The sequence below is a fragment of the Anticarsia gemmatalis genome, chromosome 5 (genome assembly GCF_050436995.1).
Source record: "Anticarsia gemmatalis isolate Benzon Research Colony breed Stoneville strain chromosome 5, ilAntGemm2 primary, whole genome shotgun sequence".
Taxonomy (NCBI): Eukaryota; Metazoa; Arthropoda; class Insecta; order Lepidoptera; family Erebidae; genus Anticarsia; species Anticarsia gemmatalis.
This window is the reverse complement of record NC_134749.1, coordinates 7,574,325-7,592,520: the sequence shown is the minus strand read 5'-3', so window position 1 is coordinate 7,592,520 and position 18,196 is coordinate 7,574,325. Positions and strand designations below refer to the sequence as shown.

General features: G+C 35.7%; 2 protein-coding genes across 2 annotated transcripts in view; one reads left to right on the top strand and one right to left on the bottom strand.

Moving 5' to 3' along the window:
* Timp (Tissue inhibitor of metalloproteases) overlaps positions 1–18,104 on the bottom strand; it is a 39,464-nt gene extending 21,360 nt beyond the window's left edge. The window contains exon 1 of the mRNA XM_076114523.1: positions 17,871–18,104. The gene's annotated coding sequence lies outside the window, so the exon portion shown is untranslated. The remainder of the gene's footprint in view (positions 1–17,870) is intronic.
* Positions 1–18,196, top strand: part of Syn (synapsin) — a 64,096-nt gene that overhangs the window by 33,852 nt on the left and 12,048 nt on the right. The gene's annotated exons all lie outside the window — the stretch shown is intronic.

Sequence of the window (18,196 nt, the reverse complement as noted above, 5' to 3'; positions counted from 1 at the left end):
CGTAGGTACTTCATGAAATACTTGGTCCACCTCATGCGCATAAAACATTACCACGCTCGTTAAGCTGTACGTATGAATAGATTTTATATCGGGAAAATGCCGACAGGTATCGATTGCATAATTTCTAAAATAAGAACAAAACAGTTTCCAAATGTGCTGACATAAAACGGGATTTACGATCGCGCACGTCTTTAAAACGAAGTTTAGGTTATGAAAGAATGCTAAAACAATCAGAAATACATCGACGGTAAAAACCAGGTGGGCTCCGAAATAAAAACAGCTATCGGCCTCCGTCATATTGTATTTATGCTTGTGGCTGTTCTGTTGCGAGGAAAAGTGAACGCATTTACCCAGGGATTGACGCGACCTCACCTGTTCTCAAAAAGTCAATTTCAAGACTTATTACCCTTTGTTCCCGGACCCGCCTGTGAGGTGCTTGCGCCGACTTTTATTGCGATTCTGCCTTAATGTGACGGCTGCAAATGCGGTGGCAATTTGAATACGTTTTGTTTATGTTTTGAATTCTTACTGCAAGATAAAAACACTATCTAGGTATTTTTATTATGGCTAAAGATAATTTTTCTTAACGGCATGTACTCAGTCACGCAACAAACCGGATCAAGTCCAGCGGCAGTCAAGTGACATTGTCAGACTTCCTCCCTCATTTCTTTTGTCTCTGTAAACGTAGTCAACACGGTTTCACCAATTGGCAACGCTTTACGTACACATTGGAATGTTACAACATGTGCGGTTCGTTTAGTTGCGTGCTAAACAAACGAAGCGCGACTTTCGACACGGGTGCAGTTAGCGGCCCTTCATATGGAGATGTCAGGCGCCGTCCGCGCCCATCGCTGCCTTACACTAACGACATACTTCACACGATTTCCACAACATTCTTCAGTGAATAACACGGCGACACTCTTAACCACTGCACACTGATCGAGAGCACGCGGAACAACCATTATGTTGTGAACTGCTTATAACAGACATGTCTCTACGAGCAGATATCTCCGAAACAGAAAGCTTCAAAATCCGGAAGTAAAACTGTCGATTTAAGGCTTCGTGGTACAATCTTAGAACAGATAAACATATATCGTAAAATTGTCTACAATTACTAAACCTATAAATAAAGTGTATCTGTTACTGTAAAAGCCCGGACTGTGGTCAATCCTAAGATTTTCCGGTTAAACCTAAGATTTACCAACTCTCAACGGTAAAAGTCCGAATAACTCTATTATTTCGAACTTTTACCCCTATTCACTTGGTAAATCTTAGGATATACCTCAAGGGCAGGTAAATGTAGCTAATATAACATAATTTAATAGTTATAAAGAAGGAGTTTTCGGCAAACCGACATGGGTAGGTTAGGTTAGAAGGCTGAGGTGGGAGCGAGCGAAGCGAAGCTCCCACCTCAGCCTTCGTGGTTATTTTTTTTTAAACCACCCAGAAGGAGGAGCCCCGCGAAGCGGGGCTCCGGCGACATCTTCAAACTCTCATTATAATTATGTTACGGCATATAATTATATCCCTAGCAATATCATTATATTACGGCTCAAACACATTACAATATGACTTTATCAACTTTTACCGTGTCATTATGTAAATCCTAAGATTTGCCAATGAAATGGTGGTAAAAGTTCGAAATAAAAGAACGTTCGGACTTTTACCATTGAGAGTTGGTAAATCTTAGGTTTTACCGGAAAATCTTAGGATTTACCACAGTTCGGGCTTTTACAGTAACATATCCACCGCGTAAACAATGAGTCACTCTGGTCTAGACTAGCGGTATTACTAGTAAAATCGATCCTTACTTTCTCCCGAGCTGTAATAGAATTAGTAATAGACGTTCAAACAAGTTCGTCATACGAAGTAAAACATAGACGATATTTTAAAACTATACTATATTCTTCTTAAATTGGGTTTATTAAATTGTACTACTTTATGCTTCAGAATATTTAATTAGCCAGGTATTTTATATTAAGAAATTCACTACTGCAGTAAATTTACTATTAGCATGAATAGCAAATGTAATTGTACCTGGGTAATCTTATAGCGACTTTCCAGAAATTCCCCAATGCCACGCTACGCCGTAATGTGGAGGTAATTATATTCCAGGAATAACTTCAGTGTAGGCATACAACTATAATATGAATCTAAATTGAGTGCTGTAATTTGCATAGACGCTGTAGTCCGTCTAGGTCACTCAATGGAGTCGGCCTCGACCTATTTATCACTCGCATGGCACCTAATTTAGTTATTTGGAACAATATAATCGAACAATCATGGAGCTAACCAGGATCGAAACATAAAGTATTTAATAGTTTCTAATTTTATTATACGCTCCAGTGAATGAACGAGTGTGATTCATAGCAGTTCAATTAATTGGTGAACTGCGAGGCTGTTAATCAAATATTTGTATCACGAGTAGATACTGAAGGTATATTATATTAAATCCCGATTAATGAGTAAGTGAGTTATGTGTTGATTGTAAATTGGATTAATTATAACGCTTTTAGCTCTGAAACGGATATTGCGAACGCCCTGTGGGTAAATGAAATTAGAGCAATTTACATTTCAGACGGTACAATTTTATAATTTAATTATCGAACTTGCATAAATATCTGAGTAACTTTTTACTATATTAAACCTATATTCTCGTTTCATTGCGTTATTTAAAACAGTAAAAAACTAGTATAAGAGATGAAATAAACATTACATACATCAAGATACTTCTTGCATATGTATTTAATTAATATTATCTTGTACTTCTACAAACATTCTACGCAAATTCTGTCGCTAATTATGTCTGGTCGACAATGTTAAAAGAAGTATGAAAGTTTTGAGAGCCTCAGATTTTCTTGACAGTCAGACGCGTCCCAAAACTTGATCGCAAATTCTATTTCGAATACGCGTTCAAAGAAAATCGAAGTACATTATAAGTAGAGTCAGAATTTAATATATTCCGAAGGTATTTTTATTGTAAGACTTTTTAAGTCTTTCTCGACTTATCTACTTGACAAGGGATTTTCTCGTTTTCTTCTCCTAATGAGAATGTTACATTATAAGGTTTTAGGATTGGGCACAGATATTATATTGGACGAAACATTATGTTACCATTTATCTTAAATTTTATGAATGGATCAAGAATTTAAAATTTTAGTTTTAGTTCACCTCAGAGAAAAATAATATGAAGCTGAAAATCTATTGCCATGAATAAAATTTTGTTGAAATTAACTGTGCGTTACGATTTTTTACAATGAGTCAAATGTTGGTATATAAACAGTGACTCAATGGATTACTAACCGTTACTTTTTCGACATATAATACCTATGGTTTGCAATCACCTCTGTGAAGCAAGTCTCGTTTAACGATATTTACAATTCCTAGAACACTGAAGCGGTTGATTGCTTTGTGATTCACGCGAAATTCTAACAATGCACGTTTTACACTGAATAAATATAAATGTATGCCTACGTGCAAAGGAAAATGTCAACAACGGCACAAAAGCAAAAGGAAAACACATAGATGGATGTACTTCAAAAACAACTCTAGTAAAAGACTCCCCTATATAGTGTTTATTTATGAATGTACCGCGTGGGACTCGTAGGTACTGCCCATGAACGAATGTTCGCGTTTAATTAAATTCAACTTTCGTACTGTTTGGAATGATGGATGATTTTTTGTCCCTTGACGGACAAATTCCTGTTCACTTTATTCAACAAGCCATTATCTTCTTTGTAATAAAAACAAACAACGTCTGTTCCAATTTTTGTTTTATTAATTTTCTGTTTTTGTGAATAATTGGTGCTGGTTTTAAAAGTTGTGCTCCGAAGGACGACGTGTTTGCATCTGGAAGACTTTGTAATTTATGTATGGGCATGCGGACGCGATGAGGCACACTACAAACATTATTGTGACAGCTCTTTGACTGGTCGTATCAGATACCATGTCATGTCGGTGAGGAATTGTGCCAACACATCTGAAAATAACTTTGTTGTATGCGATATTCATATAAAACACTATTTAAAGTTCACTGTTTATTTATAATCGTTACGTAGGTTCGTTATACTTAACCAATGGAGCGTTTATAGTTGAAAGGAAAAAAAAAGATTAATTTGCTATTTACAAAAGGTTCATTTATAACAGACATAAATAGTTGTGGCAATGGCTCGATTCATCTGCGGTAATAGAGCTCATAGGCATCGTGTGCATGATTACCGACCACAATAAAGCCGTTTGTTATTTCTCGATTAACGTTTTGATAATGCATTTCAATTTATAGCATCATTGAGTACACCGTCCTCGAACGTTGGCCAATTACCCCAGTTTCTGTTGATCCTTATATAGTGTCGTTTTATAGACTTGATGGAAACTACACTCATATCAGCATGCTTTGACACTCGTGTACGCAACATTTGCTAGTATGGCTGTGCAAGCAAACCATAATGTATTAAATAAACAGTCACGCATTCGATATACTTTCATGGTATTATCGCATACATTGGATACTTGGTCTACGTAGACTCTACAGCCTATGCAAAATTACCGTATCTACATAAAATATAAGTGAGTCTTAGTATAAAATTTTCCCATGCTTACGAAACGTCGTAAGTGAATAAATTATTTATAGCGATAACATCACGATGTAATTATGAATATGTTAACACTGATTAGCGTGTCAAGCCGCTGTTATCATGTTAATCTTATGCACCGGTGACTCGGTGACACAATCATAGAGCATGCCTCTCTTATCTCAACTCGTCAAGGTCACTCGGCCAGTAAGAACAAAACACAACAACCAATGTATGTAGATCATAAAACATTGTTTACACTAAGCAATGCAATAATTATTCATACAACAGAAAGTAAACGCATCGCTTTCGGATATGATATGATGTTTCATGGTTGTCGCTTGTCGCCCCCTGTCGGCATGTTTGAACTCTTGATAATACTATCGGTAATACGGAGTCATGTCTCAAAACACAGAATATTCTCGGTAAAGATACTATTGCGCAATTACACGACATAGTCGCACACGTTACATAATACTGCTAAAAGAAATGCAGCTTTTTCCTGTTCAGGCTACGTATTCAGGGCTTTTAATTGTGAGTTAGAGCGAGAGAGCAATTACGGTCGGCGTCTTGCATCGGCTGTATCGCTGTCGGTGGCCCACATTGTAATCACCGTGATTAGCGCGGCTCCACCTGAACTCCATTATTTCTGCTCACCTTTCAGTTTGGACCAGAAAACGTCCAAGTTTAGGATACTTTATCGCTTGGCACGACGCTTTTGTTTTGTTTTTGCATAAGAAAGCGATTACGTTGCTTAAAAATTCTAACGTAACCGAGACTTCAGACCTGCCCTGCGGCTCACACGATGTCTCGATTCTTTTACAAGACAGAGCATTGTAAATTTTATCCTCGAAAATTCCCTAATACATTTTAGAATGCACCAAAAATTGCGGCCATTGGATTGGCTCTTAAACGTTTAAGCATTGTGCAGAGAAGCGGTGGTTCGGCGCTGTGATTATAGTCCATTGCATTTACCAAACGATATATTGAATATTAGTTTCTCACTGCATACTTGGAACTACCAATTGAATAAGTCATAAAAGTCTCTCCGGTTGAATGTACATATTCAATCGTTTTGTGTTGGCGCTTGGGTGGGATCGACATGCTTGCAACGCATTCTTTATCTTTGTACCTAGCTAGACGATCGCTTATGTGGGTGTTCGAAAATATGCCATACATCGTCTACTGCACAATAAACTTTGAATTTTATGAACGATTTAAGAATTTAGAAAATGTATTGGCCAGGTGTGATAACGTAACCGGCGCGGGCGTTCGTTTACACATTAATTTATCTAAAGCGAGTATGTACTCATGAGCAGTTTGCACTAGACATTCTCGAGAGATTCCTTGGAGAACGTAAATATTAGACATACTACACATTCTAATGGTTGTGTTACATATTATTATGAAATGCCTGCATCAAAAATTCCAAAAAATAAGCAGTTTAATGCTATGAGACTACACGTAGCGTTAAAAGTTGGCAAAGACAGTTAGTACAATAATTTCTGCCGATATAAATAAAACAATTTTATAAGTATCTTGTGCGAGTTGGTATAAATTTTCCAGTATAAAGTAAGTTTTTTTGGCCTCGTTGTTATATATTGGTGACTGCACTATGAGTTCGAGATTGTAAGCTGTGTATTCTGTTTCACTTAGACTTTTATGAACAAATCGCCGTTACTATGTCAAATGTCAACTTTTACTTAGAAAATGGTCAACAGTATAAATAAATAGCGATATGGCTGGTTGTAAGATGGTCATCATCTTTACATTTTGATATACTCATTAGCTTATGACTCTACCAAACATCAACTTTCTATGAGCAATAATTTCTTAGAAAAATGTGACTTCAAATGATTCTGAGCGACCTTCTTCGGCTTTGACAGCTAAAAAGGCACGCAACATTTAATGTCTACGAGAATTATGAGTGTTTGAATGAGCTCTTTGTGGTGTGTAAGACCTTCGATTCGCTGACGACTATACTCATAATTACGAACTGTTCTCGATTTGTTCTATAATAACCACGTGTATTGGTCAGAATAAATGGGCCAAGAATTTTGCATCGACGATGCGCATAAGCAATCTGAGCCGCGGTCTAATTATAGCGCACTAGAGCTTGTCGCGATACCTGACGTGCGATGAAAAATATGCTCTATACTTCATCATAACATATCATCTATATACAACAGATTAACCCCCGGTTTCTGAGCACATTTAGCGGTAGTTTATCTATTCAATAGCGTTTTTTTATATGAGTTTAAACGCTATTGAATAGATAAACTACCGTTAAATGTACCTCAGAAACCGGGGGTTAATCACCTGAACTGTAAACAAATAGAATAGTTACCTATTTCATTATTTTCTTAGTAATACCCATGCCTTACAAGTTAACATGGACTTACCCAACACTGGGACTATTACAATTCATTATCATGAGGAAACATTATTGATTTTGTTGTTACAATTTAAACAAGTTTTGGTCTAAGTAAGTAAGTTTATATACAACGTTAAGTAACCACTAGAAGTTTTTAAAATACTCCTTAGCAATACTTATATCGTTAATAAATTTACTTCAGAATTTTTCTGTACCTATTTGAGCTGAATGGTAAACCAAAATTATTTCATATTTTAACACTCAACGTTGCAATGCTGCATTGAAATTTCCATATATCTGCAAGTGGATGAAATATATAAGTTTTTTAACATATTCAAAGGCATCATCGTTTTAATAATACCATAATCTTTACCATTAACCCTTTGTGCCGATGCCATAAAAGCTTTATGAGTAAATATCTTATTGTAAACGTGCCCACACGGTCAATTCATATTTTGTGTGAATGTCAACAGTCATGATGATATTCTGGAATCGTGACGACATATAAAGGTCCTCATTATAATATTATTAAGGTAAAAGGTATCTCCACGCTGTGTGAGTAATGTATTTAATAAAAAATTTCGCGTCCGGAACAAATGTCTTATAGTCTGTCTCGTTTGAAACATTTAATATCATATAACCGACGGATCAAGTTGCTACATTTTGCTGAAACGATTTATTTTAAGGAGAAATTATTTCGTGTTTACATTTTCGGACAGGCTACATTTTTCGTGACAAGGTAAGCCGGAGTGATGAAGTGTTCGTTAAAATAAAGTGAGTGTTTATAAAATATAATCCTTTCTCAGAGTAATACGTATTGAGTAGGTACCTAGATGTAAGAAATATAATAATGGGTTGCTTCAAAACATGTGACGAAAACAACACATGCTAAGACTTATTTCAATCTGTCTACTGAATGGCAAGTCATTAAAATGTGTCGTCATATTTTAGCAATAAATTAGTTACTTTTGTGTTATGTTACCTCGCGTTGCATCAAGTGTGCAAACTTGTATGGTACTGAAATGAAACCTCATTTTATGTCACATAATTAAATTGACCAGACTTTAAGAAGCATTTCATAAGTCCTTTTCAGCAGATCGCTTTATTTATTGTACATCACTGCTAATTTAATGTTAAAGGAAATAATCCTGAATGAAAAAACCGAGAACTTATACGTACAATTATTTTTTATTTACTTAAAAAGAGACATGAAAGTAAGTGTTAAAAATAAATCACACGTAACATAATACTAAAAACACTGTCTGCTAATTGTACACGATGTTTAACGATAACACATGAGTAACAAGCTTTTAAAAATCGTTTAGTGCAAGTGTTCATCGCCGCGGTCTCTCTTAATTGAAACATTGCAACTAACCCGTTTTTAGAAAGTTTTGGCTGTACGCCAACAGCTGTACTGTATCAAGTTTTTGTGCCTACCCGGATTTTTAGTTCATTATAAAGGTCAAGGTTACGGATATAGGTGATTATTGTAGGTTAGTGTACTAACTTTGCTACCAACGCGGTACTAGCATAATTTTCAAGTAAGACACAAGACAGGAATTCGACCAAGTAAGTCCGTTACCTGTTACTAATTTACGAAAAAAAATATAGATTTACTCTCTGTATAACAACATTTGATTCATCAGTAGATAGTTAGGCTATAATTGCACTATACCTATGTAAAACTAAAATTAAAATCCAATTAAAATATTTTATTGAGTTGATTTCGAGAGAGCAAGAGATCAAAATTTGACTATCAGTCATTTCTATTACAATGAACCTTTACGTCTTGCATGAGTACTAGATACGCATTAAATTGGATACGTAATCAGTCAATAAATTTGGATTCCAACACCTTCGTTCCTGTCACATTATACTTCGTTACAATGGAATTATTTACTTGGAACAATAGGCAGTCATAACAACTTAAACAATAGGCCGGCTCTTGAGGAAATCACTTATAATACTTACTTGATAATAATTATCTTTGATAGCGTACTAAGGCATATCGGTATTATAAACTGTGACTTCGCCCTCAATAATTATATTTCCCCGCTAGCAACAATTGTATAAGCGACGTGATCAGTGAACACGATGTCACTAATGACATTGAATTTGAACAGACCGTATATCTAGGGCGCCTACAGCGTAATGAAATGCACGTAAAGTCCTAACTTGTAGGTGCAGTAGTACTTTCACAACGGCATTAAAGATTTCATTACCTCAGTTTGGTTGGTCGTAAATGACCGACCAAGTATATTATGAAGTTCCAATAGCATTTCCCGGTTTAATGCCAAGTAGTAGAGCTTAAGGCGCCGACTCTGGCCGTAATCCAACTGGTTTATATTAATGGATGATTAATAGAGCTAGGAATCGGAAAGATTCATCATCCCCGAGGTTAGTTCCTGCCGAACGCCCCGATGTTCCCACTGAACTGTTACATAATACGTAACGATAACATTTTCAATTGTGATTCATTCTGAACTTTAGTGCAATGACCATCCGATGACGACATCTATAAAATTTTACAAGACGAAGCGGATGCCTACTTTACGAATGCGTAGAGTAAATATTTTGTTCGTGTACAGACTAAGAATTTTGCATAGCACACATGTAATACGAGTGAGCTGGATGTTTATACTGCTTATCTGATTAATGCTTTAGTTTAGCTAGGAGTTAAACGAAAACAAACTACAAAGTATCTAGGTATACGAGCAAACAATGTGGGCAACTAAAACAGATCTCGACCTTGGCCGACTGTTCCACCACCTGGATCATATTATTAATTCTGCGTAAATGCGCGGGATGTTTATGAAAATATCGATTCACGAGAAAAAGTGGTATCTGGAATTTGGTTTACACCTGACGTATTAATAATCTAAAAAGTTTTCGGGATGAAATAGACAAATGAGAATTTGGATAAAATAAAAGTGTCCTTACTGTATTGTCCTTACAATACGACAAAAAATATCAAAACAGATTCACTTGGTTTAACAAAATAGATCTATACCGTTTATGTTCCTTCTCCAAATAAGTCGAAATGTGTGGATATCAACAAGAGTAGTATTTTATGTGCACTGTAAATAATGGTTAATGACCAGTTGGCCTTGGGAATTATAATGAATGTCTCATGGTTTACAAAAGACATAAAATTTGTTTATTACTATACATTGCTACATTCTCGGGTGAAGCGTGCATCTGTTTACAGTGATTACGTCATGGTGCATCAATGAGAAGCGCACCCTGCTCCCTGCCGAGTGCGGACACCGTCCACCGGAGCTCGTCTGTTTACATGTCTAGACAACAATATTAAATTTAACTTCACATGAAGTTACCAACGTCACATGACTCAAGCCTTACGTGCCGATGGAATGCGAGAAGAAAACTCTCCAAAGTATTACGCACGTTTACATACTTGGGTTAACTGTTCAATGAAATAAATAATAATTTATTGTACTACTGCAACATATTCCTCTGAAGTTTTAGAGCCACTAAAATGAGCTAAATAGAGTATAGAAAGAGCAATTCAAAACAAGCGAACTCCAATCCCACATAGATACTCGTAGTTACTAGAATGTTGAAAACAATAAACAAACAAATCAAATGGTCAACTCAAACTGTACCGAGGTGGAGAAATATATATTTTTTGTTAATTTTAAATAAGTAAGACTACCAAAGAAATATCTAAACATGCTGCGAATATTTCTAAAGACACTTTTATTAGCATGTAAATATACATAATAAATAATGCTTTATTCTAACCAAAATCCGTGAACATCGAGCACGAACAAATCTTGACTTGCGCATTTTAACAATTTACATATGAGTCACGATGTACGCACAAGAATCGGCTTAAGATCATTTCATTCATTTAATGAAACGTAGTAATCGTTGTGGACTGTGAAAAATGTCTGTCATTAATGCGGCTACTGTTTATTTATGTGACTGCACTCACATTATCGGCTGGTATGACGCCTTTCCCGAAATCGTCATCGGTCACGTTTATTTTGGGAGGCATCGAGCCGTAGTACGTAGGTCGCTCGGTACTACGCTTGTGCACGAGCGTGACCGATGCACTTCGATGTAATCGAAACTATAATTACACCGCACACAACTCCCATTTTTTAATTACAAATCTGATTTAAATTCCTTTTTTTATTATTTTAATGAGTGTAAAAATAATAAATAGTTATAGCTATTGTATAACATTTAATAACCATTTATAATTTGAGCCCAGATTGAGATCGATGCAAAAGTTTCGTTTAATTTGAATTATGAAATGATGATTTCATTCGTCTTAAAATTGTATTTAATTCTACATTTAAGTATATTGTAATTAATTACTTACCACTTTACCACATGTCCGTATAATTTTATTGCTGTATATTTGACTTCTTATTTTTTGTATTTAAAGTAACGGAGTTATGATCATTTCATCACAAAAACATATCAACTAATTAGATAATTACGTAGGTATATACAAAATGAGATTAATTTTAAAATACTGAAATGTATAAAACGAATTATTTCGTTACGGGTAACAATTATACATCTTTTATGACAGAATAAAATTAAAATTCAGTATCGTGTTCGTGACTCGATCGACAACGACGCAAGTGCACGCTAGGGCTTACTGCTACGCGATGGACACCGGTCACCTTATTTTACAGGGGTTATTGCAATCCGGGTCACATAATAATGCCACTGCTTTACATTTTATCCGTTGAATATTCATGTTATGCTCACTTGGTTATATGGATTTAATTGACTGTTTAAAAGACGTCATCGCACATCAGCAGTATGTAAATATCAAATGTAAACACTTAGTTCTGCCGCTAGTCGATTATAAATTGTGATATTACGTTAACACATACAGATGTGAAGATATGCAGATGTACGGAGGGAAAATCTATTTTCTACTATTTGTACGTATTATAAAATGTTTATGAGCCGCTGGTGCTCAATCTGTAGACGATTAAATGTAAATAAATTAGATAATTTTCTAATAAGAGGATCGTTGGAATTAATAAGAGCTCTATCGATGTTTCATTAATCAACTGACTAGCAACGGAATCAGTTACAAATTCGATGGCTTTTAACATGTTTACTTACTTCCATTTTATGTAGCAAGAAAGACATTTTATAGTTTGTATAAAAGTGTTTTGGTGTGATCGTGCTAATCTCTGTGAAAGTATGACATCGTATTACAGCAAGCAAGTAGAGCATAGCAGACATCGGTACGGTAATGGCTAGAATAACTACTAATTGCTGGGTGTTCAGTTCGATTACTTCCCAAATAAGTTTTAAGGTAGTGGACATCTATATAAAAACTCGCGTATCGAAAATGAAGGCTATGATATAAATTGTAAAAGATAAAAACTTACAGAATCTCTTTATCTTGAAATCAAAAGGATTTTCTATTTTTATATGAAAACCTATGAGTAACAGCGTAGTTTTAGTGTTTGAAATATTTTGAAGGTTATGTATAACGTAAATGGTTTCAACTACGAATCGCTGTGATTAACTGAAAGCTCAAAATGTGACTAGTTTTACGACTTCAGTGATTGCTTGTAGCGTATTTCTGAGTAAGGTTCATAAAAGTTATGAATAGTTATTACAATAACGAGTTTTTGTTTCAGTGCTGAACATTTCATTGCCCTGAATTTACTGCGATTACTGCGCCGTATCGCCTAACGCTTTATTATTAAAATGATTCGTTGGTGGTTTCCTTTATGCCTGTTACTTAGTTCATCGTAAAAATGTACAATGTTTCGGCTTTTAACGACTCATTGTGTTAGTATCCCGCCACTAAGTGCAGATATGTATATGCCACTAAAAATTAAAAGAGAAGCAAAAAAAATGTAGTTAACGACGTTTGAGTGAAAAGAGCGCATCGAAAAGGCCATCCAGATATATTTTCAACAACATTTTAATAAATGAGTACTCCTAAATCATAAAATATTTTGTGAATCACATAGGTAGAGTATGTGTTTGGATACTAAATACATCCATATCTAAGTTATTTATCACTATGATAAAATATCAATAAAAATAAGTCGGCAATAATAAATAAACATATGTAGTAGCAAAATTGCATCATAACTTGTACTCGAAACAAAGTACCGCGTTGCGCTGTGTCGTTGTGTCGCCTAAATACCGTACGGTTCCGATACTGCGCCGATGCGAAACTAATTCGGTTTAACACCACTTGTCAACCAAACACCGCCTTTCATGTCACTTCCAGAGTCAACTAAATGTCAGTTTTGATATACAACTATTTAAAAGACGTCAAAACATAATTATTCAAACGACACTCAATATTTAAATTAGCAATTTTTATTTTTACTTTTTTCTATTAGTTATTCTATTGACCTATAGATGTTCAACAAATGATACAAAAATAACTTATTTGCTGACGAAGCAAATTTTCCATTCAAAGCTTTTAAATAAACGTTATTATTCCCTTCTCACTATTTATTCAAGATATCTATGATAAAAACTCACGATATATGTCGAAATCATATAACAATATGTAATTAATTTCTAAATCTACCATTTATTACCGTGTCAAGGGCCAGACCACCCGGTCAATCGGTTATATCTTACTATCCGAATATAAAGTAGGTGTCGGGGACGGTCTGGAGTAAGCTTAAGCTAGGCATCTTGTATTACCGTTACCGAGACAAGGCGCCAACCACTGGTCGTGGCCCGCAATCCCTACGCCATATCATAATATTATAAATTGAATACTTATCACAATTTGAGCTACACATTTATAAGTCTATGAAGTAAATCCGAATGGGCCTTTCGCTACACATGTTATTTTCTTGTACGACGTAATATAACGTAATTTACAAAGAAATGTTACTTTTCTAGGAATAATATAGTTATTCACGACGAATATGCTTGATCCGAATCTAATAAATTCTCAGTAATAAAAATGTCTACGAAGAAATGAATAACATTTCAAGAAGAAGGAAATATTATTCCGAGTCGAACAGTGCATTCCTAATAAAGGAATAAGAATTGGAAAAATGGAGTGTCTGGTGGGAATAGAGTGGCGCCTCACACCGAGGACTACATATAAATCGTTGGTTTACGTGGGCGGACACTATTGTCGGTCTCTACTGATAAACGCTACAGATGACCCGCGCCCTCCAGGGAAACGTTATCGTGAGAAACTTGCTAACGTAAAAGAAATCCTAACATAGTAAAGAATTTATGTTATTCTTCTAAAGGAATTTATTTATGGTTTCATTACCGAATCCAAATAAAAAAATAATATTTGCGGAAACAGTGCGGTTGCATTGTCAGGGAAAACTTCAATAACAACGTCGCAATTATAATTCGCTGAAACGGCCGGTGTCCCAGTTTGCAACACATAATGGACTAATGGACTCTTCGGTGATAGTCTGTGGCACTAAATTGTCAATTATGACGCAATCACTTAAAATTTTAATTATTTTGCGTGATTTAATGCCAAGGTGCCGACGCGAAAAAGTTGAATAAGAAGAGACGTTCGAAAAACCAATTTATAGGTGAACGTCATTATAGGCGAGACATTTTTCAAATTCGCGTCGACAGTTTGAGATTTGCTCGACCTTTATATAAAGCTTCAATCATTTTCACGTTCGTCGTGGCTTTCACTCAGTCGCAATCTTTCACATTACGTAACTCTTCCTGGATTTCTTCAGTCATTAATCTTTGTCTGTCCTTACTGTTTTATGTGTCGCATTGTGCGGTAAGGTAGCGGCATGCATACTTATTATTTGTTTGTATAGCTGCTACATCGTTCAAAAGCAACCATACAACTCTGCTTTTGTCACCTGCACTCAATAGATGGACTCATTGTTTTCATTCCAGTGCAATGTAATGTGAGCTTTGCGGCTCACTTGCGGCCGAAGCGACCTACGCGCGGGATCAAAATGCAACCTATTCACATTTCCTTCGTTATTCTCGTGACTATTACCGGAATTTTATATTCGTGTCTAATTTAAGTAATTTCATCTCGGTTTATGTTCGTAAACTCGACCGATAATAGGTATGGCTCACGGCTTTTTAAATTAAGATAACAGTTTTATTGACTTCTAATTCAATTCGTGGCGCATTTTTCTTATCGTTTCCACTTAAGCCTTTTACTCGCTTTCACGTTGCAACATTGCATAGACAAGAATCGACGGCTAGTTCTCAATCACGAGTCGTGTTTGAACTTGGCCCGTGTAGTGCGACACTGGGTCAACGAGGCGGGGGCTGGATGTTATGCACCGCATTCCTTTATGTATCTTGTACTATGAGACACGACAATTAATAGAGTGCAATAAGCGCTGCGCACAGACATGTGGGTGCAGCCAGCCATGTCCTTGCCGACTTGTGATACAAACGAGATTACATATTGTCTTAATGTCTTCGTCTGAATGACAGAAACTATTAATATAAATATTCCCTTCATACCACAACAATTTATAAAATTACTAAACCACTTATTTGTGGAATTGTGAATAATATTACTGTTGAAGTTCATTAGCTACAGAGTTTCATGACTAATTGTATATGAAGTCATCCTTGGTAACTGTTAGTGAATAAAATATCGTAGTCGCTATCATAGTAATAGTCGTAGAGAGAGTTATATTACGTTACATCCCGAACCGGGGCTCATGATTAACATCTTCCGTGTGCAGGGTCAACGTGCAGGGGTTATGGTCTGACGCGGGCCCTGCGACTAGACCTTCTAGAAATTTCTAATGACATATGATTTGTTGTAACGGGATATCTATAAGCTGCAAAATCGTAAAATTACAGCTTATATATAATATTATTGATTGCTTGATTAAAGGATTTTTTCTATAGTATTGTGCTACATTGACCTTAAAAACATGCGTCCTATTTTTATTCTGTGCTTCGATATCCGCGGAGGGTGTTATACAAACAAAACATTGAACGCAAATACTGAAACGAGTACAATGATCTAAACGCCTAGTCAACCAATTCGCTCGAAATGGCCATTATGCAATAAAATCATTTGAATTAATCAATAGAGCACAGTGGGTCCTGCCAGTACAATCGACTAACGACACACTTCCTCCTGTATTGGCCTGCGAGTCCTGCCACTCCTCTCAGGGGTGGCTAACATCACCAAACTGTAAGCCGCTCTATATTTTTTCCTACAGATTATGATATAATGAATATTTTTTACAGTAAACTTAAATCACTTGTTTCTTTTTCTAATCTAATCACAAATGTAGAACTCGGTTTAGAATTTTCGGTCAATTGCGGTCGAGGCGTTGGTCACCCCTGAGTTATATCATCCTGGATTCTGCATCCGCGCTTATTGTTGCAATTGACCACTATACATAATAGCGATATAAATAGAAATTGAATTTCTCACGAATACAGATATTAAAGCGAAGTGAATTAGACCCTGAAATAAAGGTAGAGCACTTTGTCAATATTGTTATATATTTATCGACAGCTCCATAAATGAATGTAAACGATGTTTGTTCTAGTAATAATAACGAGTAAGCTGTAGCCCCATAAAAAATGTTGATGATTTTACCATCTGATTACGTAATAGAGTAAAATTAGAAAAACTTATGTACACAAGTTGTAAATAGAGTCATAAGCGACTTATGAATACATTTGTATATCATATCTATTTATAACTATATGATTATAATAAAATCGTGTGAAAACATGCTCCTGTAGTACGCAGTACACGTAAAATTTGTTGTAGCTGTTAACTCAATACAATAGTCTGAAACCAAGATGATAAAATAATGAATATACCCATTGTTACTCATTATTGGAAATACCAAGACATATTTTTAATAAATAAACACATAATTTAAGATGATTATGTCGCTCAATTGTAATGAATCTTGTGTGATGTCACATATATCAACATACAGCTATACATACAGATCGAGTACGAGTATAAATTTGCAACAATGTTCTTCCAAGAAGTATCACCTGTTTGTACATGCATAAGTATGTAATTGTATTTCTAAACATATGTAGTTCGTGTGTAGTAGGTAGAAGGCAACAGTCGAGGACGTTAACCAAACGCTAACTATGTTTACAAAATGTATCACGTACACTTCACAAGTAATATTCAGTAACCACAACATCGCAAAATAAGGACGCCGATAGAGTTACACCCTTAATTGGATTATTACCGTACAAGATATTGCGTACGATACATCTTTAGGAAGTAAATTGAAATGGAGATTTAAGTGATGCATAACCTCAATAAATAATCACTGGAATGTACCGAGTGTTATATTAAGCGGCTCTACACATAAATATTTTAATCTCACTTCCTAATCTTACGCGCTCCAATATTTTCTAACATATATAACGATATGATTTTATGATGTCTTGCAAATACGAATCGGTGCCAACTCTCAATGCATACACGCTACGTTCAATTGTGTAATTACGAACAGATTGTTTGTAACGCTTATTTTTAAAAGTAAACATCGGACTGCTTGTGCAACTTCCAAAGTGAAATGAACCATATTTAACAGACATATAATTTGTATGTAAATTATGCATGTGCTACAAATTTCGACACTCGTAGGGATTTTTGTCACGAACTTCATATTATACATAGTTTGTTAACTTTGTATGTACATGTGCACTTAGCATCGTGCATTTCGAATATTCTTGTTAAAATGTCCTCGTTGCATCATCATAATATAATCACGCTGCGATCATCAGAAGGTGTAGCATATAAACGTTCAACAAGCCTTTAACATTTACAATAAATTGCCTAAATATATCTTAAACGTTGTAGAAATTGTATGACCTAATATTACTCAATTTCATACCTTGAGAAAAAATAAATATTGGACAACAAATACAACATTTGCGCGAGGTAAGCCAAAACAAGTCAGTAGCAGCTAGAGTAAATATGTAAACAAATGCACCTGTAGGGTCTTCAGCGGATCAGGTCAGTTCATCCAATGTGGAAGCACATACACTGCCAAAGACACACTGGTTCCTGTATAATTTTCGTTGAAACAAATAGTTTAGTGTCAATAAATATTGATGTGTCGTGTATGCGCTCGCGCACCGGCTCGGAATATCGGGCGACACGCGCTCCCCGTAACGGACAATCAGTAACTGAACGTTTCGTTGAGTCGGACCAGTTATTATGCGCCCACTGATGCCATCAATAACTTCACCAACACGTGGGTCCTGCTATGTCGGCCGGCGCACTTCATATCACACATACACGGCGACGCTTATCGGT